Source organism: Canis lupus, chromosome 1 (assembly GCF_003254725.2).
Source record: "Canis lupus dingo isolate Sandy chromosome 1, ASM325472v2, whole genome shotgun sequence".
Classification (NCBI taxonomy): domain Eukaryota; kingdom Metazoa; phylum Chordata; class Mammalia; order Carnivora; family Canidae; genus Canis; species Canis lupus.
Genome location: NC_064243.1, coordinates 101,396,433 through 101,419,909, shown reverse-complemented (window position 1 = coordinate 101,419,909; position 23,477 = coordinate 101,396,433). Strand labels below are relative to the sequence as shown.

The following is a 23,477-nucleotide window of genomic DNA, read 5'->3' as shown; positions in this document are numbered from 1 at the left end:
ATGACCAATCTCACAGCAGTATCTGTCTTCCTCCTTTGGGGCTTCTCGGCTGTGCCCAAGTTACAGCTGCTTGACTCGGCCACCTTCCTTCTCATTTATCTGGCTGCGATTTTGGGAAACATTGCTATCCTGGCTGCCGTGAGACACAACACCTGCCTGCACACACCCATGTACTTCTTCCTCAAACATCTGTCCTTGGTGGATGTCTGCTCCGTGTCCACCACCCTGCCCCAGGCCCCAGTGGTGACCGTGCTGGGCTCCGAGATTTCCCTCCATGCATGTGCATTCCAGCTCTTTGCTTTTGTCTGCTTTGGGTCCACAGAGTGTTTTCTCATCACTTGCATGGCTTTCAATCGTTGTCTGGCCATCTACAGGGCCCTGGTGTACAGGGAAGCCATGAGCCTGGGGACCTGCATTTCTCTGGTGTCAGTGGCCTGGGGCAGTGGGCTCATTTTCTCTGCCTTCCACACAGCCAACACCTTCTTCCTGCCCTTCTGTGGCCCCAGTGTGATTGACCACTTCTTCTGCGACATTCCTCTGCTCATGACACAGATGCCCACAAGGCTGCAGGATTTGCAGTCAGCAGCTGCATCATCATGAGCTACTTTGGCCTCACTGTCTTGTCCTATGTCTGCATCTTGGCCACAGTGTTTCAGATCCACTCTACAGTCAGCCACTGGAAGGCCTTCTCCACGTGCTCTTCCCACCTGGCCACCGTTCTCCTGTTTTATGGCACTGGCAGCTTGCCTATATGCAGCCTGCCACCAGGTACTCCCCAATGTAAGGGCGCATGGCTGCTATCTTCTACTCCATCCTCACGCCCACCCTAAATCCACTTATCTACAGCCTGAGGAACAAGGACATGAAGGGAGCCCTGCAGAAGTTTATCCTCAGGTACACTTTAGGATTTGGCATCTGGACATGAGAGGAACCCAGAAATCCTTATTTTGTTGAGACATTTTGGGGGGAGGTTTTGGGAGAGAGTTGCTGTGCTACCAACATATCCTTGAGGATGGAAGAGTCCTCTTCTACTTGAGAATACCAACCTCTTGGTCAAATGCATAACCCTTGGGAGAGACATAAATTGTCCAAAAAGAGAAAGGGTGATCACATGGCCCATGGCATGTGATGAGCCAGTTAGATTAGACAAATCTTTGGTGATCACTTGGGTATGGTAGACACACTCCAAGGTGATCATCAATGAATCATATCCTTGTATAATCTGCTCCCCTGACTAGGAAAGAAACTTGTGATATATTTTTAGCCCAAAGAATATAGCAAAAGTGATGGGACATCTCTTTCATAATTACCTGAGATCTACTCAGTGAGACAGAAAATATCCAGGCACTGGTGTATTCCCTGGATCCCTAGGTGGCTGGCTCCCTATAATCCTTTAGTTTTCAGCTCTAATGTTACCTCCTCAGAAGGTTCCTCCACAACCCTCTCATCCAAAGCAGGTCACCCCCTGGTCACTCTCAATGTTCTCATTTTGTTTTATTATCTACTTTCATTCACCACCCTCCGTAATTATCTAGATTATTCAGTTTGTCTGTTTTGACTCAAATCCTCATCCCCTCCCTCCAAATATAACCTCCACGAGAGTGGAGCTTTGTTTCCTTAAATGCTGCATTCCCCATGGGTAGCATACTGTTCAGCACACACTAGGTGTTCAGTATGCATTTCTCTGAACAAACAAATGTGAGGCAGAATAATAAAAAACAAATGCCAGAGCTGCTGTGGTGTTAGCTGGAGTCAGAGGGCTGGGACCTCTGAGCACTTAATAGTTCTTTATCTCCTTCTCCACACTGACTTGTGGCACACCCCCATGTCTGAATCCAGTTCAGACAACCCTTCCCTCATCAGATCAGTAAGTGCAGTTGAATCCAAACCACCACTGATTGGAAGATACTCTGTTATTTTACATTCTACTAAGAAAGAAAAAGACACTGCCAGTCAAACTAGGATATACCTTGTCAGTAAAACACATCTTGACTTCCCATGTTAGAGCATGTTGCTCAGCCTTCAGATCACAGCTCAAACATCACTTCCTGACCACCCCTGCTGGCCAACTGGGGTCACTTTCCTTCTATACTCTCAGAACTCCCATTTCTCCATAATGTGTACTGCAGTTTCAATGAATTAATTACTTGTTTACAAATCTGTCCTCCACACACTAGAACAAAGCTGAAGGAAAGTGGAGACTACATGTGTTTGTTTCCTATTATCCAAGGGTGTGTTGGAAAACCGGCTCTCTGAAAGAAAACATCGTAGCATTTGCTAGCTGCCAAGGTGTAAATCATCTTACCACAGCTGATGTTAAACTACAATGCACTAAAGCCTAACAACGAATTTGCAACAAACAACTCTTGTGAGATGTACTAGCCTGCTCCAGCACACAGTTGCCCAGGACCACACACTGTGTCTGTGCATAATAGAAACTCAATAAGTAACTGGTTAGTGGATGAATGCATTGATGTTAAACCACCTTGAATGAATATGTAGCAAGTTCTTCAAACTTAACACATCTATAGGCAGATCTCTCTTCCTCCTGCATACCCTGCCTTTCCATTTCCACCCCAGTTAGTGGTGTCAGGGCAGAAACCTAGCAGGCACACTGATTTCTCTCTTACTCCTACCTCTCCCCATTGCACTTCACATCCAGTATGTCCCTCAATGTGTATTTAAAACCACGCACTTGGGGATCCCTGCGTGGCTCAGCGGTTTAGTGCCTGCCTTTGGCCCAGGGCGCGATCCTGGAGTCCTGGGATCAAGTCCCGCGTCGGACTCCCGGCATGAAGCCTGCTTCTCTCTCTGCCTGTCTCTGCCTCTCTCTCTATGTCTATCATGAATAAATAAATAAATCTTAAAAAAATAAAACTATGCACTTTACCCATGCCCATGCCACCATCCTCATCCAGCACACCATCATCTCTGTCAGGACTCCTGCAACAGCCTCCTCCCTGATCTCCCTGCCTTCACTCTGACCTTCCCAAGCTCACTCTCCACCCAGAAGCCATGGGTTCCTGTGAAAGTATGAATCAGACCATGCCATCCCCTCCTGCAGCCCTTCACTGCTCTGTCACTGCCTCCGGCCTGCTTCCCTGCATCATCCCCTGCATCTTCTCCCACATCAATCTTCCTGCCTCAAGGCCTTTGCAGTTGCTCTTTCCTCAGTCTGGAATATCCTTCCCTACACTAGGGCCTTGCTGCTGCTGCACATTTGAGATGCGCTTCAAATGTCATCTTTTTGAAGATGAACAGACCTTTCCAAGCCACCTCTCCCAGCAGCATCACCTTTCCCTTCTCATTGCTTTCTGGTCCCTTATCATTTCTGGAGCATTACTCTCTCACTTCTGAGACAGGGAGTGTCAGCTTTGCAGTGCTCCTTCCTACTTCTGAGACCAGGGGAGTTTAACCTGGGGATGACAGAACCCCAGTGCCACAGGGAGGTGTGCCTGCGGGCCAGTCTCTGGAGGACAACTCCCAGAGCGCTCTGGCCAGGGTGCTGGGAGCGCTTCCGCTTCCAGCCGGGCTCTAGCTCTAGCGAGGCTACAACCTCAGGGGTGTGGAACCTACCGGCTCTGCGCATGCATGCATGGTGCACACAGCGGGTGAGCGAGAGTAGGTGTCTGCGTATCCTTTCCTGGGTATGATTTGTGACCCGTGATTCAGTGTGAGTGTGTGGGTGACCGGGGCCTGTAGTGTCCGGTGTGTGTATGATGGAGCGAAGTCCATGTGCTGGGAGACATGTCTGCGTGTCCTGTGCAGGTGCACCTGGAGGAGCAGCAGGTGCCCTCTGAGTGGAGGGAAGGGCAGGGCGTCTACACCCTGGTGTGGATGGAGTGTGCGTGCTCCCGTGCAGGTGCACCTGGGGGAGCGGCAGGTGCCCTGTGAATGGAGGATGGGGAAACGCGTCTACACCCTGGTGTGGATGGAGTGTGCGTGTTCCTGTGTAGATGCACTGGTGCCCTGTGAGTAGATTGCGGGGCAGTGTGTGTGCATGTGTAAGTGCAGAACATTGTCTAGGGAGATTTGTTGTCACAGTTCAGATGGGATTTCATGAGTGTTTGAAATTGTCTCTCAGGATGTATGTGTGTATGATTTTGTCTGTGGGTGTCCACTGCCTGCATGAGGCTGAGTGTGCCTGGTGAGTGTTGATAGGGCTTGGTTGTGTGTAAATTTGTACTTGCACCCAGTCTGTGTGACTGAATGCAGATCTATATGTAGCGAGGGTAGATTGTAGTTTGTCATTTAATGGTTTTGTTTGTGTGATTGAGTGGGATTCTTGTGTCTGTGATTGAATGGGCGGCTTTTGTGTGATGGGAAACATGGTACTGAGTGACTTTTGTGACTCTGCGATGAAGTTTGGTTTATATCTGTGATTTTGTGTGGGATGGGCTTACATGGTGGGCGATTTTGTGTGGCTGTTGTGATATGTGTACTGTGCAATCCTGATGTCCTTGTGGGAAGGGCTACTAGGCACCTGCCTGAGGAAGTGAACAGTGTGTGTGTGTTTGTGTGTGTGTGTGTTTGTGTTGGTGCACAAGTATGACAAGTGTATCTAAATCAGGTGGTCACACTGTGGTGAGTCTGTGTGGCTGTGTGCTTGTCTGAAGGTGTTGTCCCTCGTATATGAGATTTCAAGGGGATGCCTGTGAAGTTTTGTTTGTGGATGGTGTGTGTGTGTGTGTGACTGAACTTATATTCTAGGGAAGAACAGCAATAAAACAATGCCAGTCACTGACGAATGCTCTGCAGGAAATACTAGAGGGCAGTAGGACAGGGTGACCTAGGGTGACCCACCCCACCCTCCACTCAGTTTGGGCAGTTAGAAACACCCTCCTGAGGACGGAGTCTAGGCTCAGCCTAGTGGATGAGGGCCACCGCTGGCTGACACAAGTTACAGGCCTGACCTGACCCCAAGAGGTGGGGAGGGGCACCACACAAGGTGACAGGTTGCTGCAGAGATACAGGGCCAAGGGTATAGCTCCAGGGAGCATGAAGAATGGGATAGTAACATGATCTCCCACATCAGCAAGCTCAGGTTATGCTCACCACGTCCTGCAGGTAGATCCTATTCTAATCCCTACTTCACAAATATGTCCAAGGTCATAGAGCAAGTGGGTCACAGGTAGGATTCGAACCCAGGTACCTTGGTTCCTGCGTCGGAGCTCTCAGCTTGGATCAGGCTGCAGGAAACAGTGGCCACCTACCCCCTCCTCCTACCCCATGAGGGGTGCGGTCATTCCAGGTGCCTGAGGAAGGGGCTGGTATGATGGCCCAGCTGGGCCTCCTCTCTCACTGTCCTTTCTTTCTCACCCAGCTTGGGTCTCAGACCTCCAGCAGGAGAGGTTCTTTAGAGAAGAGGCCATGGTTCCTACACTTGTCTCCACTTGTCTCTGGGTTCTAAAAGACAAGATGTTGCTCCTGGTTTCGAACAGAGCCATCTCCCAGCTGGTAGTGGTGATGGCGGGTGTACTTCACGGTTAGTCAGCAGATACCTGTGGGCCCCCTGAGTGCTGGCTACCCTACAGGCACTGGGGTGCGATCCTACTGGTCCCTGCTCATGTGGAGACCAGGAATGACATTGGGGATGCTTAACAAACATGCCAGCCTGGCCATTCAGGGGTGGTGAGGGCTGCAGGAGATGTATGAACGCAGCGAGCAGGCTCAAGCAGCAGGCTCGGAGGACAGCAGCACTGAGCCAGTGCTCCTTGGCAGCTGTCCGCTGGGCTGAGTAGGGGCGCCCCCTTGGGACGGGGATTTCCAGTTTGCCTCCCCGTTGGTCCTTGGCAACCGCATCCTGCATGGGTTGTCCACCGAGAATGACTTCTATCCGAAAAGGGAGCAATGGAAGCAAGATGAAGGAGGGCCATGCATTTCAGAGGAAAGTGAAAGCATTTGGGCAGTGCACCTCATTCATTCCCACTACCTGGCCTGCCCCACAGAGGTGGGGAGCCTGGTCCTACTGTGTCAGTGCAAAAGACAGCCCATCTGAACAGAGACCACTATGACCTGGCTCCATTTGGATTTTTGTTTGAATTTCTACATTTTAAAATACCGGCAGTGCGGGCACTTGGGCAGCTCAGTGGTTAGCATCTGCCTTCGGCTCAGGTCATGATCCCAGGGTCCTGGGATCAAGTCCCACATCCGGCTTCCTGTAGGGAGCCTGCTTCTTCCTTTGCCTATGTCTCTGCCTCTCTGTGTCTCTCATGAATAAATAAAATATTGAATAAAATATTGGCAGTGGATCCACTTGCCAATAGCCACATGGCACACACCTCCTCACCTCCCTCAGATCTCTGCCCAGAGTCACTTTCCTATAAAGTCTCTCCTGACCACCAGAGCAGGCCCCTGATCTCCCATCACTCTTGTCCCTGCTTGCCTGTTTTTCCCTGTAGTGCTTCGCGCCATCTAACATGATCTGTTTGCTGGTTTATTGTCTAGCCTGGCTAGAATTAGGATTCGCCGGGGGGGGCTTTGGTCTGTATCCCTGGTGCCTAGACAGGGGCCCAGCCTAAGTCGGCCTCAGTAAACCCTTGTTAAACTGAATGTATTGCGGTTTCCTATGAACCCCACCGGGATGTCAGATTCCTTGAGTCTGGGGGCTTTTCTAGCTCTTGGACCACCACATGCAGCCTCAGCCATGTTGTGCTAAGTCCTGTACCCAGCCTGACCTACTTTTTTTGAGAGGCCAACCCTGGCCCCCTTTCGCTATGGCCATGTGAAGGGGCTGGTCATGCCATGGCCTTGTTATTCCAGGACCTGACCACATCCCAGGACATGGTAGACTTCTCCCAGGAGTAGTGGAGGCAGCTGAGTCCTGGCCAGAAAGTCCTGTACTGGGGATGTCATGCTGGAGAACTACAGGAACCTGGTCTCGCTGGGTAGGGCAGTGATTTATCAGTGAACTCAGACCCCACCTCACTGCATAGAGGCCAAGGGGCATGGGGCTGGGATGGGGCTCAGACACTCTGTGCCTCTGTTCATGGTCCTCCCACCCTTCTTTCCCGAAGTGTCCACCTCACTGGATAAACATAATGGAAAGTTTAGGGTGACTCAGGCTTCAGGCATGGCTGGATCCAGGCTGGCCCCTTCCACTTCTGGCAGCGACAGGCTTCAGTGACACTGGTGGTCCCAGCAGGGTGGAAGCCTTTATTTCCCAGAAGTTGCAGGCACAAGTGTCATCAGACAATGTTTCCATCTTTCTTAAGACAATTGGAGGCCGGGGGATCAAGCTTTTTATTTGAGACAGAGTGAGAGAGCGAGGACTCTCAGGGAGGGGCAGAGGGAGAGGGAGAAGTAGTCTCCCTGCTGAGCAAGGAGCCTGTCAAAGGGCTTGATCCCAGGACCCTGAGATCATGATCTGAGCTGAAGGCAGATGCTACTGCCACCCAGGCACCCAGGGTTTGAGGTTTTTAACTGTCCACATTTGGATTACCTATTATTAGACCAGCTGAACACTCATTATGTGCAGCGTGTGGGGGAGGAGAAGGGGAGGGCCCAGTAATGAGGGTGCCCTTGACGGGTGCCACAGAGAACACACCGTGGACGTCTCAGCTCAGTTTTTTTTTTTTTTATTGGTGTTCAATTTACTAACATACAGGATAACACCCAGTGCCCGTCACCCATTCACTCCCACCCCCCGCCCTCCTCCCCTTCTACCACCCCTAGTTCGTTTCCCAGAGTTAGCAGTCTTTACGTTCTGTCTCCCTTTATGATATTTCCCACACATTTCTTCTCCCTTCCCTTATTTTCCCTTTCACTATTATTTATATTCCCCAAATGAATGAGAACATATAATGTTTGTCCTTCTCCGACTGACTTACTTCACTCAGCATAATACCCTCCAGTTCCATCCACGTTGAAGCAAATGGTGGGTATTTGTCATTTCTAATAGCTGAGTAATATTCCATTGTATACATAAACCACATCTTCTTTATCCATTCATCTTTCGTTGGACACCGAGGCTCCTTCCACAGTTTGGCTATAGTGGCCATTGCTGCTAGAAACATCGGGGTGCAGGTGTCCCGGCGTTTCATTGCATTTGTATCTTTGGGGTAAATCCCCAACAGTGCAATTGCTGGGTCGTAGGGCAGGTATATTTTTAACTGTTTGAGGAACCTCCACACAGTTTTCCAGAGTGGCTGCACCAGTTCACATTCCCACCAACAGTGTAAGAGGGTTCCCTTTTCTCCGCATCCTCTCCAACATTTGTTGTTTCCTGCCTTGTTAATTTTCCCCATTCTCACTGGTGTGAGGTGGTATCTCATTGTAGTTTTGATTTGTATTTCCCTGATGGCAAGTGATGCAGAGCATTTTCTCATATGCATGTTGGCCATGTCTATGTCTTCTTCTGTGAGATTTCTGTTCATGTCTTTTGCCCATTTCATGATTGGATTGTTTGTTTCTTTGGTGTTGAGTTTAGTAAGTTCTTTATAGATCTTGGAAACTAGCCCTTTATCTGATATGTCATTTGCAAATATCTTCTCCCATTCTGTAGGTTGTCTTTGAGTTTTGTTGACTGTATCCTTTGCTGTGCAAAAGCTTCTTATCTTGATGAAGTCCCAATAGTTCATTTTTGCTTTTGTTTCTTTTGCCTTTGTGGATGTATCTTGCAAGAAGTTACTATGGCCGAGTTCAAAAAGGGTGTTGCCTGTGTTCTTCTCTAGGATTTTGATGGAATCTTGTCTCACATTTAGATCTTTCATCCATTTTGAGTTTATCTTTGTGTATGGTGAAAGAGAGTGGTCTAGTTTCATTCTTCTGCATGTGGATGTCCAATTTTCCCAGCACCATTTATTGAAGAGACTGTCTTTCTTCCAATGGATAGTCTTTCCTCCTTTATCGAATATTAGTTGCCCATAAAGTTCAGGGTCCACTTCTGGATTCTCTATTCTGTTCCACTGATCTATGTGTCTGTTTTTGTGCCAGTACCACACTGTCTTGATGACCACAGCTTTGTAGTACAACCTGAAATCTGGCATTGTGATGCCCCCAGATATGGTTTTCTTTTTTAAAATTCCCCTGGCTATTCGGGGTCTTTTCTGATTCCACACAAATCTTAAAATAATTTGTTCTAACTCTCTGAAGAAAGTCCATGGTATTTTGATAGGGATTGCATTAAACGTGTATATTGCCCTGGGTAACATTGACATTTTCACAATATTAATTCTGCCAATCCATGAGCATGGAATATTTTTCCATCTCTTTGTGTCTTCCTCAATTTCTTTCAGAAGTGTTCTATAGTTTTGAGGGTATAGATCCTTTACATCTTTGGTGAGGTTTATTCCTAGGTATCTTATGCTTTTGGGTGCAATTGTAAATGGGATTGACTCCTTAATTTCTCTTTCTTCAGTCTCATTGTTAGTGTATAGAAATGCCACTGACTTCTGGGCATTGATTTTGTATCCTGCCACGCTACCGAATTGCTGTATGAGTTCTAGCAATCTTGGGGTGGAGACTTTTGGGTTTTCTATGTAGAGTATCATGTCATCGGCGAAGAGAGAGAGTTTGACTTCTTCTTTGCCAATTTGAATGCCTTTAATGTCTTTTTGTTGTCTGATTGCTGAGGCTAGGACTTCCAGTACTATGTTGAATAGCAGTGGTGAGAGTGGACATCCCTGTCTTGTTCCTGATCTTAGGGGAAAGGCTCCCAGTGCTTCCCCATTGAGAATGATATTTGCTGTGGGCTTTTCATAGATGGCTTTTAAGATGTCGAGGAATGTTCCCTCTATCCCTACACTCTGAAGAGTTTTAATCAGGAATGGATGCTGTATTTTGTCAAATGCTTTCTCTGCATCCAATGAGAGGATCATATGGTTCTTGGTTTTTCTCTTGCTGATATGATGAATCACATTGATTGTTTTACGGGTGTTGAACCAGCCTTGTGTCCCAGGGATAAATCCTACTTGGTCATGGTGAATAATTTTCTTAATGTACTGTTGGATCCTATTGGCCAGTATCTTGTTGAGAATTTTTGCATCCATGTTCATCAGGGATATTGGTCTGTAATTCTCCTTTTTGGCGGGGTCTTTGTCTGGCTTTGGAATTAAGGTGATGCTGGCTTCATAGAACGAATTTGGAAGTACTCCATCTCTTTCTATCTTTCCAAACAGCTTTAGGAGAATAGGTATGATTTCTTCTTTAAACGTTTGATAAAATTCTCCTGGGAAGCCATCTGGCCCTGGACTCTTGTGTCTTGGGAGGTTTTTGATGACTGCTTCAATTTCCTCCCTGGTTATTGGCCTGTTCAGGTTTTCTATTTCTTCCTGTTCCAGTTTTGGTAGTTTGTGGCTTTCCAGGAATGCGTCCATTTCTTCTAGATTGCCTAATTTATTGGCGTATAGCTGTTCATAATATGTTTTTAAAATCGTTTGTATTTCCTTGGTGTTGGTAGTGATCTCTCCTTTCTCATTCATGATTTTATTAATTTGAGTCTTCTCTCTCTTCTTTTTAATAAGACTGGCTAATGGTTTATCTATCTTATTAATTCTTTCAAAGAACCAACTCCTGGTTCTGTTGATCTGTTCCACAGTTCTTCTGGTCTCGATTTCATTGAGTTCTGCTCGAATCTTTATTAACTCCCTTCTTCTCTTGGGTGTAGGATCTATTTGCTGTTTTTTCTCTAGCTCCTTTATGTGTAAGGTTAGCTTTTGTATTTGAGTTCTTTCCAGTTTTTGAATGGATGCTTGTATTGCGATGTATTTCCCCCTTAGGACTGCTTTTGCTGCATCCCAAAGATTTTGAACGGTTGTATCTTCATTCTCATTAGTTTCCATGAATCTTTTTAATTCTTCCTTAATTTCCTGGTTGACCCTTTTATCTTTTAGCAGGATGGTCCTTAACCTCCATGTGTTTGAGGTCCTTCCAAACTTCTTGTTGTGATTTAGTTCTAATTTCAAGGCATTATGGTCCGAGAATATGCAGGGGACAATCCCAATCTTTTGGTATCGGTTCAGACCCGATTTGTGACCCAATATGTGGTCTATTCTGGAGAAAGTTCCATGTGCGCTTGAGAAGAATGTGTATTCAGTTGAGTTTGGATGTAAAGTTCTGTAGATATCTGTGAAATCCATCTGGTCCAGTGTATCATTTAAAGCTCTCGTTTCTTTGGAGATGTTTTGCTTAGAAGACCTATCGAGTATAGAAAGAGCTAGATTGAAGTCACCAAGTATAAGTGTATTATTATCTAAGTATTTCTTCACTTTGGTTAATAATTGATTTATATATTTGGCAGCTCCCACATTCGGAGCATATATATTGAGGATTGTTAAGTCCTCTTGTTGAATAGATCCTTTAAGTATGATATAGTGTCCCTCTTCATCTCTCACTACAGTCTTTGGGGTAAATTTTAGTTTATCTGATATAAGGATGGCTACCCCTGCTTTCTTTTGAGGACCATTCGAATGGTAAATGGTTCTCCAACCTTTTATTTTCAGGCTGTAGGTGTCCTTCTGTCTAAAATGAGTCTCTTGTAGACAGCAAATAGATGGGTCCTGCTTTTTTATCCAGTCTGAAACCCTGCGCCTTTTGATGGGGTCATTAAGCCCGTTCACATTCAGAGTTACTATTGAGAGATATGAGTTTAGTGTCATCATGATATCTATTCAGTCTTTGTTTTTGTGGACTGTTCCACTGAACTTCTTCTTAAAGGGGAATTTTAAGAGGCCCCCTTAAAATTTCTTGCAGAGCTGGTTTGGAGGTCACATATTCTTTTAGTTCCTGCCTGTCTTGGAAGCTCTTTATCTCTCCTTCCATTTTGAACGAGAGCCTTGCTGGATAAAGTATTCTTGGTTGCATGTTCTTCTCATTTAGGACCCTGAATATATCCTGCCAGCCCTTTCTGGCCTGCCAGGTCTCTGTGGAGAGGTCTGCTGTTACCCTAATACTCCTCCCCATAAAAGTCAGGGATTTCTTGTCTCTTGCTGCTTTAAGGATCTTCTCCTTATCTTTGGAATTTGCAAGCTTCACAATTAAATGTCGAGGTGTTGAACGGTTTTTATTGATTTTAGGGGGGGATCTCTCTATTTCCTGGATCTGAATGCCTGTTTCCCTTCCCAGATTAGGAAAGTTTTCAGCTAGAATTTGTTCAAATACATATTCTGGCCCTCTGTCCCTTTCGGCGCCCTCGGGAACCCCAATTAAACGTAGGTTTTTCTTCCTCAGGCTGTCGTTTATTTCCCTTAATCTATCTTCATGGTCTTTTAATTGTTTGTCTCTTTTTTCCTCAGTTTCCCTCTTTGCTATCAACTTGTCTTCTAGGTCACTCACTCGTTCTTCCACCTCGTTAACCCTCGTCGTTAGGACTTCTAGTTTGGATTGCATCTCATTCAATTGATTTTTAATTTCTGCCTGATTAGCTCTAAATTCTGCAGTCATGAAGTCTCTTGAGTCCTTTATACTTTTTTCTAGAGCCACCAGTAGCTGTATAATAGTGCTTCTGAATTGGCTTTCTGACATTGAATTGTAATCCAGATTTTGTAACTCTGTGGGAGAGAGGACTGTTTCTGATTCTTTCTTTTGAGGTGAGGTTTTCCTTCTAGTCATTTTGCTCAGTGCAGAGTGGCCAAAAGCAAGTTGTATTGGGAAAAAGAGAAAAAGAGAGGAGAGAAAGAAGGAAAGAAAAGAGAAAGAGAAAAAAAAAAGGGGAAGAAAAAGAAAAAAAAACGAAAAAAAAAAAAAAAAGAAGAAGAAAAAGAGAAAGAAAAAGAAAGGAGAAAAAAAAGGGGGGTGGGGGAAGGAAACAAATCAAAAAGCAAAACAAAACAAAAACAAAAACAAAAACAAACAAACAAAAAAAGAACCACCGGGGAGTATCTTCTGATTCTGTGTACTTTAAGTCCCTTGGCTTCTCCTGGAAGTTGTCAGTCTAGCTGGTGTTCTGGGGGAGGGGCCTGTTGTGCTGATTTTCAGGTGTTAGCAGTTGGGGGAGCTGCTGTGCCCCTGCCTGGTGCAGGGCTCGGTGGGGGTTGTTTACCCCGTGAGGCCGCAGGAGGAACAGCCCCAGTGGCGGGGCAGCTCTGGGAACCTGGATTCAGCTCCGGCAGGAACTCCGTCTGCAGGGCCTGGAGGCTCCGGGCGGGGCCGCTGATCTGCTCAGCTGGGGCAGGAGCGTCCTCGCTGTCCTGGGCCCTCCCGGCTTCTGCCTGTCCCGGGGGAGGCGGGATCCTGGGCTGTGTCCCGGCGCCCTGTGCTCCGGAGCCTGCGCTGTTGGATTCGCGCTCCCGGGCCGCGCAGCCCCCTCCGCGGAGCCGCCGCCCAGGCCCCTCCGAGCTGCTCCTGGAACCGCGCAGCCCCCTCCGCACGGAGCCTCTTCCTCTGCCCGAGCCCCTCCGAGCTGCTCCCGGGGCCGCGCAGCCCCCTCCGCGGAGCCGCCGCCCGAGCCCCTTCAGCTGCTCCGGGTCCCGCCGGTCCCGCCGTGCGCGCTGCAGCCCTTAGGGAGCTCGGGGCGCTCTCCCGGGGCGCAGGTGTCTGTTACTCTCCCCGGGAGCCCGAGGGCATCCCCGCCCTCCTGGGTCCTGCTCCAGCTCCCCGCGAGCCCCTTTCCGCCCGGGAAGGTCGGTGCAGCTCCTGCGTCTCCGGGACGGGGCTCTCCTGTCCTGGGGACACTCGCCCCGGCCTCAGCCCGGCTCCTCGCGGGGCCCCTCCCCCTTGGAGGCCTTTGTTCCTTTATTTCTTTTTCCCCGTCTTCCTACCTTGATAGAAGCGCGAACTCTTCTCACTGTCGCATTCCAGCTGGTCTCTCTTTAAATCTCAGGCCGAATTCATAGATTTTCAGGATAATTTGAAGGTTTTCTAGGTAGTTTGGTGGAGACAGGTGACTTGGGGACCCTACTCTTCCGCCATCTTGCTCTTCATTGTCCTCAGCTCAGTTTAAAGCCATGTTTCTTTCTCTCTTGTCTCTGCCCCTCCCTGCCTCTGTCTGGCTCTATCCCTGTGATAGAACTGACTGCCTCTATGTCCGTGTTCCTCAAACTTGTTCCTACCACAGCCCTGATAAAAGGTACATTCTACTTCCCAGCCCACTGCATATACTATGTATACATCTGATATAACTGGAACAAAAATTTTACAAAATGCTACTTATCCTTATTATACACGCTGCACTCTTGCTCTGTTCTATTTCTTTTGTTAAAATTCCTTGCCACAACCCACTAGAGCAGTGGTCTGAGCTGGGTGTGGCTTTGCCCTGAGGTGACATGGACCAATGTCCAAGGATATTTGTGGTTGTCACAGCTGAGAGGGAGACACTGGTCCATAGTAGAAGTGGCCAGGGATGCTCTCAACATCCTACAATTCCCAGACAGGCCCCACAAAAGACAAGTACCTGGCCCAAAATGTCAATAGTGCCAGAGTTGGGAACTTGACTGAGTCACTTCCAGGACTCACTGAAGAGTAGCAACCACCTAAAATAGAATGTGCCTGTGTTTCAACTTCTGAGACCAGGCTGTGAAGCAGCGAGGGCTTACTTTGACCTCTGTGGGCCCCCAAGGCCTAAATATCCAGGTCTGTCCTTTCCAAGTTCTCATTTCCTGGGTGACAATTCATCCTTGGCATGTGTCTCTCCTCCTTGGATCAACCCTGCTTTCCCTGATTTTATAATGTGTTCATGCTCTGCCTTCATCCAGCCTGGACCCAGATGTCCATCCTCACTAGCAAGCTGGTACATTAGTCAGAGTTCTCCAGAGAAATCAAACCAATAACTTATATATATTGAGGGATTTAGTTTAAGAAATGACTCATGCATTTGTGGGGCTGGTGAGTCCAAAATGTTTGGAGCTGCCCAACAGGTTGGAAACAGGCAAGAGCTGATGCTGCAGTCTTAAGGCAGAAGAAGTTCCTCTCTAAAAAACCTCAGTTTTTAAATCTTCTGACCTTCAACTGTTTGGATGAGGCCCACCTACATGATCAGGGATAATTTCCTTTGCTTACAGCGATTGTAAATGCTAACCAACACTTAGATTCATATTTGATTGAATCACTGGGCACTACAGTGTGGTCAGGCTGACCAGTAAGATGAACCATCACAATAGGTAATGGAGCAGCCATATTATTTTCAGTGTTTTGTCTTCCATCTCACAGGAATTTGCAGTTTTGAAAACTTTATTTCAGACTGGGGCACTGGGCCTGACAAAAGGACACCTTCAAAGCACAATGTCTCTGAAAAGTCACCCCAAAAGAAAGGACTTTAGGACAGACTCCCTGAGATACCAATCCTGGTGAAATCTCTAGCAGTTTCACAGAGAATAAAGGCTACAGATGTCCTGAATGTAGGAGAACCTTCAGCTCCAAATCCTTCCTCACTTGGTGCTGGCTGGTCCACACCCCTATGAATGCTGGGAGTGTGCAAGGGCCTTCAGCCAGAGAGCAAACCTTATTCAGCATCAGAGAATTCATTCTGGAGAGAAGCCATACAAGTATGTGGACAGTGACAAAGCTTTCAGGTAGAGCTCCTCCCTCAGAGAGCACCAGATCATCCACAGTGGCAAGAAACCATTTCTCTGTAATGACTGTGGGAAAGCCTTCAGCAAATGCTCAGCCCTCATCTCCCATCAGAGAATTCATACTGGTGAGAAACCCTGTCAATGTAACGAGTATGGGAAGGCCATTAGAGATCAGCCATTCTTCAGCCAACATCAAAGGATCCACAGTGGGGAGAGACCTTATGGATGGAATGAATGTGGAAAGGCCTTTAGTGGGCCTCATCCCTTAATCTCCACCAGAGAACTCATACAGGCAAAACCCCCTACAAGTGCTCCAATTGTAGGAAACCCTTCTGGTATAGGTCCTTACTCATCGAGCACCAGAAAACCCACACAGGAGAGAAACCCTACAAATGCAGTGACTGTGAGAAGACTTCCAGCTACAGCTTCTCCCTCAGCCTCCATCAGAGAACTCACACTGGAGATAGTCCCTTACATGAAAGGTGAGGGGACACCTTCAGGTACTGCTCCTCCCTGACCAAGCACCAGCAGACCCAGAGCCTCAAGACACTCTATGAGTGTAGGGCATGTCTGAATGCCTTTAGTTGTGGTTCATCCCCTAAAGTACATCAGAGGATCCACACCATGGAGAAATCCTACACAGACAGGGAGGGTGGAAGACCTTTGTGGCAACTAACTTCTAGCAGTTAATAAAACATACTATGCTCATGGAACCTTCAGATTTCATTCACCCCAAGATGTCTGAGACATTACATTATACATCAGTCTTGGGGATATGCCTCAGGGGTGCCCAAGACCACTCCCAGGTTTGGTAACTCAGTAAGAGGACTCAAAAGACTCTGCATATAGTCATACTCATGGCTGAGTTTCTATAGCAAAAGGATACAAAGCAAAACTGGCAAAGAGGCGCATGGGATAAAGTCTGGAAGAAGCCAGGCACAAGCTTCCCGGAGTCCTCTCCAGGCTGAGTCACACAGGACACATTTAATTCCTCCAGTGAATTATGACAATACTGCTCTCTCACTCCTTCCTCCCAACATTAAACTATTTTTCTGACCTCAGGACCTTTGCTCATGCTATTCTCTGCCTAGAACCCTCTCCTCCCCAGTGTTCCTTGGCTGACTTCTCATAAGGCCACCTCTTCAGAAAGCTTTTCTTGGACCACCCAGTCTAAAATTAGCCCCCCAACTGGCACTCCCTTTATTTACCTTCCTTTTTTCTTTCTTTCTTTCTTTTTCTTTCTTTCTTTCTTTCTTTCTTTCTTTCTTTCTTTCTTTCTTTCTTTTCTTTCTTTCTTTCTTTCTTCTTTCTTTCTTTTTCTTTCTTTCTTTCTTCTTTCTTTCTTTCTTTATTTCTTTCTTTTCTCTCTCTCTCTCTCTCTCTTTCTTTCTTTCTTTTTTTTATATACCACCTTGTTTTGCTTATTACTTTCTCTTTATTGTACACTGAAGTTTGAAAAATACTGGTTTTTAGATAGGGTTGAAGAGCTCATATGCCTGCAGGGATCAAGCACTTCATGCAAATGTGTGAATGCCTTTAGGTCAAGCTCACCTCCAGTTCTGTCACAGGCCCCATTAACACATTTTCACAAAAGGCCAGGCTCCTGTTTTTCACCCTTGCCTTAAGCCAGTGTTTTTGGAAATTTAGCTTTCAAGAGAGTCCCCTGGAGGTCTTGTTAAAACACAGGGTGCTGGGCCCCACTCCCAGAAGCTCTGATTCAGTAGGTCTGGGACGGAGTCTCAGAATTTCTAACATGTTCCTAGGTATATTCGTTTCCTGTGACTTTTAACACTTCGCCACAAACCTGATGGCTTAAAACAACAGAAATCTCTTTCACACTTCTGGAGGTTAGAAACCTGAAATCAGTATCACTGGGTCAAAAATCAAGATGTCAGCAGGACCATAATCTGGAGTCTCTGGGGAACAATCCTCCATTGCCTCCTCAGCTGCTGGTGTTCCTTGTTTTGTAGCTGAATCATTCTAGTCTTCAAATTTTGTGTGCGTGCATGCATAGGTGGGTGTGAAATCTCATTCTGCTTCCTTATAAGAATACATTAATGGCAGTTTGATCCCACCCAGATAATCTCTTCATCTCAAACTTCTTAATCCTATTTGAAAAGACCCCTTTTCCAAATAAGGTAACATTTAAACATTCCAGGGATTAGGACCTGACCTCTGTGGCCATTATTGGTCTACTACACCCAGTAACAGGATGCTGCTGGTCCAGGGACCACACATTGAGAGACATTGCCTTTAAATCATGGGCTGAGTAATAGCATGGCTTGGGAGTCACACTGGCCTTAGACTCAGTTATGATACCACCAATTTCCACCTGAGTGTTCTTGAGCAAATGACTGCCCCTCCCAGTCTATTCACTCTAATCCATACCTAATCAAGCATGAGGATTAGAAACCAGCAGAGGATCCGGCCCAGAGTGATTCAGGTGCCTCACAATGGGACTTGTGGACTGGATATAGCCCACAAATATTTTATGGTCCTGAGTGGGTTTTTTTTTTAATTAATTGTCTCCATTAAAATACTGGGAGACATCACATAAAAATTGAGCATTCCAGCATCTCTTAAAAAATCAAAAGATCTTGTAACAGGAGATCCTTTATTTAGGATTATTCCCCTTCTTCTTCATGACTTTTTCCATCCTGCCCACCTGGCTCCCTTGGTTACACCTCATAGTGGAGTTTCTCTGCAGCTCAGTTCCCTCCTTCTCTTTATTCCAAGCCTAATATTTTACTTGAGAGGCTGAAGTGGGCCAGGTGCCATAGCAGTAGGTCCTGTACTTCTCTCCTCCTGTAAGAGACCTGATGGCCTGGGTACCAGCACTGAACCCAGAGCTTCCCAACTGAAAGTGTCAGTGGGAGGAGAGATTCAAAGCTGAGGTTGTATTTACAAGTACATGTGTGGGTGCGCACAGACGCACATACCCACCCACACTGCTAGACTTCTCTACATTTCTTGAAGAAAGGGTCTCTAGCTTACATCAACACTTCAGAAGCATCTGTGGTTCTCAACTGCTTCTAGAAGCCTGGGGTTTGGTTGGATTGAATGCACGCAGTGGGGCAACACTGAAGTGACCCCATTTCTTGGATGCTGGCTTTTTTTATGAGAACTATAATAGAAAAAAGAAAAACTACACAAGGAAACGCAAAACTGCAACAGTATATAGGAATGACTAAGGAAAACTTGTGACCTGATGAGAAGTAAACTATAAACTTTGATATGAAAGCTTGAATACACAGAATGACAATATGTTCCTGGATGCTAAGATTAAATGTAGTGATGTTTATTTTCTCTAATTATAAGTTCACTAATCATCTAAAGGCTGTTTTAATTGATAAACATACATTTCATTCAGATGAATAGCAATTACATATTTTTCATATAAATATACACTCATACTCATATAAATACTTTTTAAGGTACAATGATAGAAAACTCAAATATAAGGCTATAAAAATTAAGAATATAGATCTAAGATAAAATAGGGCAACAAGTCAATGAAACAAAGTATATGGTCTTGATAATAAATCCTACACTATACAATGTATGACTATGAATCATTTACTAATAATTGATGTCGGAACAATTAATAATGGTAATTTTGATCTCTTCACACAATACAGCAAAGTCAATTCAAGAGTAGTTAAAATAGATTTGAAAATAAAATAATGATGAGATGCCTGGGTGGCTCAGTGGTTGAGCATCTGCTTTAGGCTCAGGGAGTGATCCTGGGGTCCTGGGATTGAGTCCCGCATCAGGCTCCCTACACGGAGCTTGCTTTTCCCTCTGCCTGTGTTTATTTATTCATGAGGCCTCTGTGTCTCTCATGAATAAATAAATAAAATCTCTTAAAAAATAAAATAATGAAAAAAATAAAACAATGAAAACATTCACTCTAATGTTTAGATTTTATAGGCTTGGAACAAAGAAGGATTAAACTATACAAAAATTGAAACCTTGTCAAAAAATAATTCAAAGAAAATGTCAAACAATTTGGGCAAAACATGGCCAAAATGAAGAGAAAGAATACATTAATTATATGAAGAGATTAAATTGACAGAAAAATATTAAAGCCACAAAAATCATACAAAGAGAGGAAAAATATAATTACTTTAAAAACCTAGGAAATGTTCAAACTCCTTAAAAACTAAATAAATGCAATTAAAATTAGGTGCTCTTTCCCCTATTAAATTAGCAAAGGAGAAAAATGCTGTAAATACATAATGCCAACAAGGCTGTGTGGAACACACACCATCACATTACAGGCAGCAGTGCAAACTGGTGAATGTTTTCAAAGGAGCTTGGATGTAATGTAACAAGAATCTTAAAATGATCATACCCATTTTGACTCAGTGATTCCCCTTTGGAAAAACCTATCTGAAGGAAAGAATCTTAAATTTGGAAAAACATTTAACACCAACATGTTCACTGCAGTGTCATTTACAACTATGAAAAATCAGAGCTAAGTCAAATGTTCAAACAACAGAGGAAGGCCCCACATGGAAAGCTCTGGTACAGCTGCTAATAAGGTGCTAACAGACAAGAGGGTGAGAGAGAACAAGAGGGTGTAGGGTATAAAACTGGGTGGAAAAATATGACCTGCTCTTGTACACACAGAATGATCACAGCTCTATGAAAACTATAAACACCTTACAATAGATAATACAGTCACATGGGTAGAAAAGTGAAAAGGTAGATGTACTGGGAAAACTAGACCTTTCCCCACTACTTCCCAAAGGCAACTACTATCATGAATCTAGTAATTATTTTTAAATTATAAGAAAATGGTGTTCATGGTGCATGGAGATTATTGAGGCAGAGGGAGGAGAACACTACCTTTCTATAAAATAGGAGTTATCTTTAATGAGCCAAAATGAAAACATTATTTTAAAATGAAAAACACTTATCCTTCAGAAATGCATACTTTAAAAACTATGGAAGGATCCCAGATATCCATTGACAGATAATGAACTAAGAAGATGTGGTATAATATATACAATGGAATGTTACTCAGCCAATAAAAAGAATGAAATCTTGCCATTTGCAACATGGATGGAACTAGAGGGTATTATGCTAAGCGAAGTAAGTCAGAGAAAGATAAATACATTATGATTTCACTCATATGTGGAATTTAACAAAAAGATGAACATAGGGGAAGGGAATGAAAAATAAGACAAATACAGAGAGGGACACAAACCATAACAAATTCTTAACTATAGGAAACTGAGGGTTGTTGGAAGAGAAGTGGGCGGGGGGATGGGGTAATTGTGTGATGGGCATTAAGGAGGGCACTTGATGGAATGAGCATTGGGTGTTACATGCAACTGATGAGTGACTAAATTCTACCCCTGCAACTAATAATACACTGTATGTTAACTAAATTGAATTTAAGTAAAAAATTTAAAAAAAAAGAAAGTGAGTTTGGGCAAATCAATTAAGAAAAGGCACGAAGACACACCAGCTAAATAGGCAAAGGGCCTAGACTGTTCACAAAAAAAATTTTAAAGCACTTATGAATTTAAAAAATTCATTAGTAAGCAAATAATCACTTTTTTGGCTTATCAAATAGGCAAACTTCTTTGATTTGTTTTAAATGAGTTATCCACCCATCGCTAGTAAAGTTTTTCAAATGCTTATTTATACCAGGCGTGGTAAAGACATTGCATATACAAACTTTGCTTAGTTTGTCTTGTCTGTCCAGAGTGCTGTGTTGTGAAAGATTCTTCCAGTCCAGTGGACCCAGAGGGCAGAAGTGATGAGCAACACTTGTTATTGACTCAGGAGGGAGGACAATTTGTCACCTGTTTCACACCCCTGGACCTCCCTTTGGAACAAATGGCATGGCCCCTCCAATTTTAGTATATGTGCTGCTGAAGCGAGCACGGCATCGCCCCTCCAGAAAGAAATTCATTAGGATCTTTCAAGAGACACAGGAGTGTTTAAATCACATCTCATAGGGATCCCTGGGTGGCGCAGCGGTTTGGCGCCTGCCTTTGACCCAGGGCGCGATCCTGGAGACCCGGGATCGAATCCCACATCGGGCTCCCGGTGCATGGAGCCTGCTTCTCCCTCTGCCTGTGTCTCTGCCTCTCTCTCTCTCACTGTGTGCCTATCATAAATAAATTAAAAAAATAAAAAATAAATGTTTAAAAAAAAAAATCACATCTCATATAATATCACTTTTTGGAAATGTGTCCTAAGAAAACTATAAATACAATCATTTATGCTCTGTTAATCAAACCTTTATATAATTAGTCATTTAAAAATGTGATTACAGAGTATACTGGGTGGGGCTCAGTGGTTGAGCATCTGCCTTCAGCTCAGGTCAGGATCCTGGGGTTGCAGGATCTAGTCCTGCGTCAGGTTCCCAGCAGTGAGCCTGCTTCTGCCTCTGCCTATGTGTCTACCACTCTGTGTCTCTCATGAATAAATAAAAATAAAATCTTTTTTAAAAATGTGATTACAAAATGAGAAAAGGAGAACTTCAAATTTGCAACATATATATGAGAAACCCTTACACACAGAAAAACTTATTTTATTCCCCTGCAGGGAGCCTGCTTCTCCCTCTGCCTATGTCTCTGTCTCTCTCTGTGTGTCTCTCATGAATAAATAAATAAAATCTTAAAAAAAAAAAAGGTAAATGAAAAATACATGAAAACAAAATATTCCATACTAGCAGCTACCAGTAACTGAGAACCTACTATGTACCATGTTACTATGTTAAAATTAGGGTTCTGGGGCACCTGGATGGTTCAGCCAGTTAAGCTTCTGCCTTTGGCTCAGGTCATGACCTTAGAGCCCTGCATGGGGCTCCCTGCTCAGTAGGGAGCCTGCTTCTCCCTCTCCCCTGCTGTTCCCCCAGCTTGTGCTCTCTGGCTCTCTCTCTGTTAAATAAATAAGTTAAATATTTTTAAAATAATAAATAATAAAATTAGGGTTCTAACAAACTACTTTGCCTGTGACTCTTTCCGAGTCTGACTTTAGTCCTGTTATTAGATGGGTTCATAGTGCAAATTCTTCAAGAAGAAAAGTGGGAGAGAGTTGAGTAATTTAGTTGTCCCCCAGAGAAAAAAAATCACAACTTTTAGACCTTCCTGGGATGAGGCCAGGAATGTTTCTAAAACCTTTCAGATGCACATACTTCTTGGTCCAGAAATTCTGCTGCTGGGAATTTCCTCTTAGGAAACATGACTATATGCAAAGACATTAGAGCAAATTGATAAGGGAAATGCTAAGACCGAAGAGAGAACAGGGAAATGTAACAATAGCAGTAATGTACACATACAAGATAAATTATAAGCAACCTTAATTTATAATCTTAGAAGGCTAGTGTTAGAAAATAAATAAATCAGGACACATATATGTAACCAGGACTAGGCAGCTCTAAAAAACAAAAGTTAGGGGATCCCTAGGTGGCTCAGTGATTTGGCGCCTGCCTTGGGCCCAGGGCACGATCCTGGAGTCCCAGGATGGAGTCCCACATTGGGCTCCCTGCATGGAGCCTGCTTCTCCCTCTGCCTATGTCTCTGCCTCTGTGTGTGTGTGTGTCTCATGAATAAATAAATAAAAATTTTTAAACATTAAATAAATTTTAAAAATATAAAACAAAAGTTAGAGGCATAAATATGGATGTGGAAAGAAATTCATGATATATTAGAATAAAAATTACAACCTTCAAAACAGTGCTAATGGTACAATTCTATTTCATAAAGCTATTTTTATATAAAAACCTATATAGATCTATGTATTAGAAAAATATCTGGACAATTTTATATCCCTTTTAGCAGCAAGTATATCTGGAAGAGAGAAATAGAAATATTCAAAGAAAAACATGTTATTTTCTAATTCTTCAAGGAATATGTATTACTTGTATAATCACAAAAAAATGCTTAAAACGTATTTCTAATGAAAACAAAAATTAAAAAAAAAAAAAGAAAGAAAACAAAAATTAACCTGAATAAAAGAGCAGTGCCCTGTCAGATGTTAGGGGTTGGGTGGGAAAAGCAGGGAAGCAGA

At 44.5% G+C, this 23,477-nt stretch overlaps 1 pseudogene; it reads left to right on the top strand.

Moving 5' to 3' along the window:
- On the top strand, positions 1 to 925 carry LOC112643666 (olfactory receptor 14A2-like; annotated as a pseudogene).
- Positions 926 to 23,477: the final 22,552 nt, after the last annotated feature.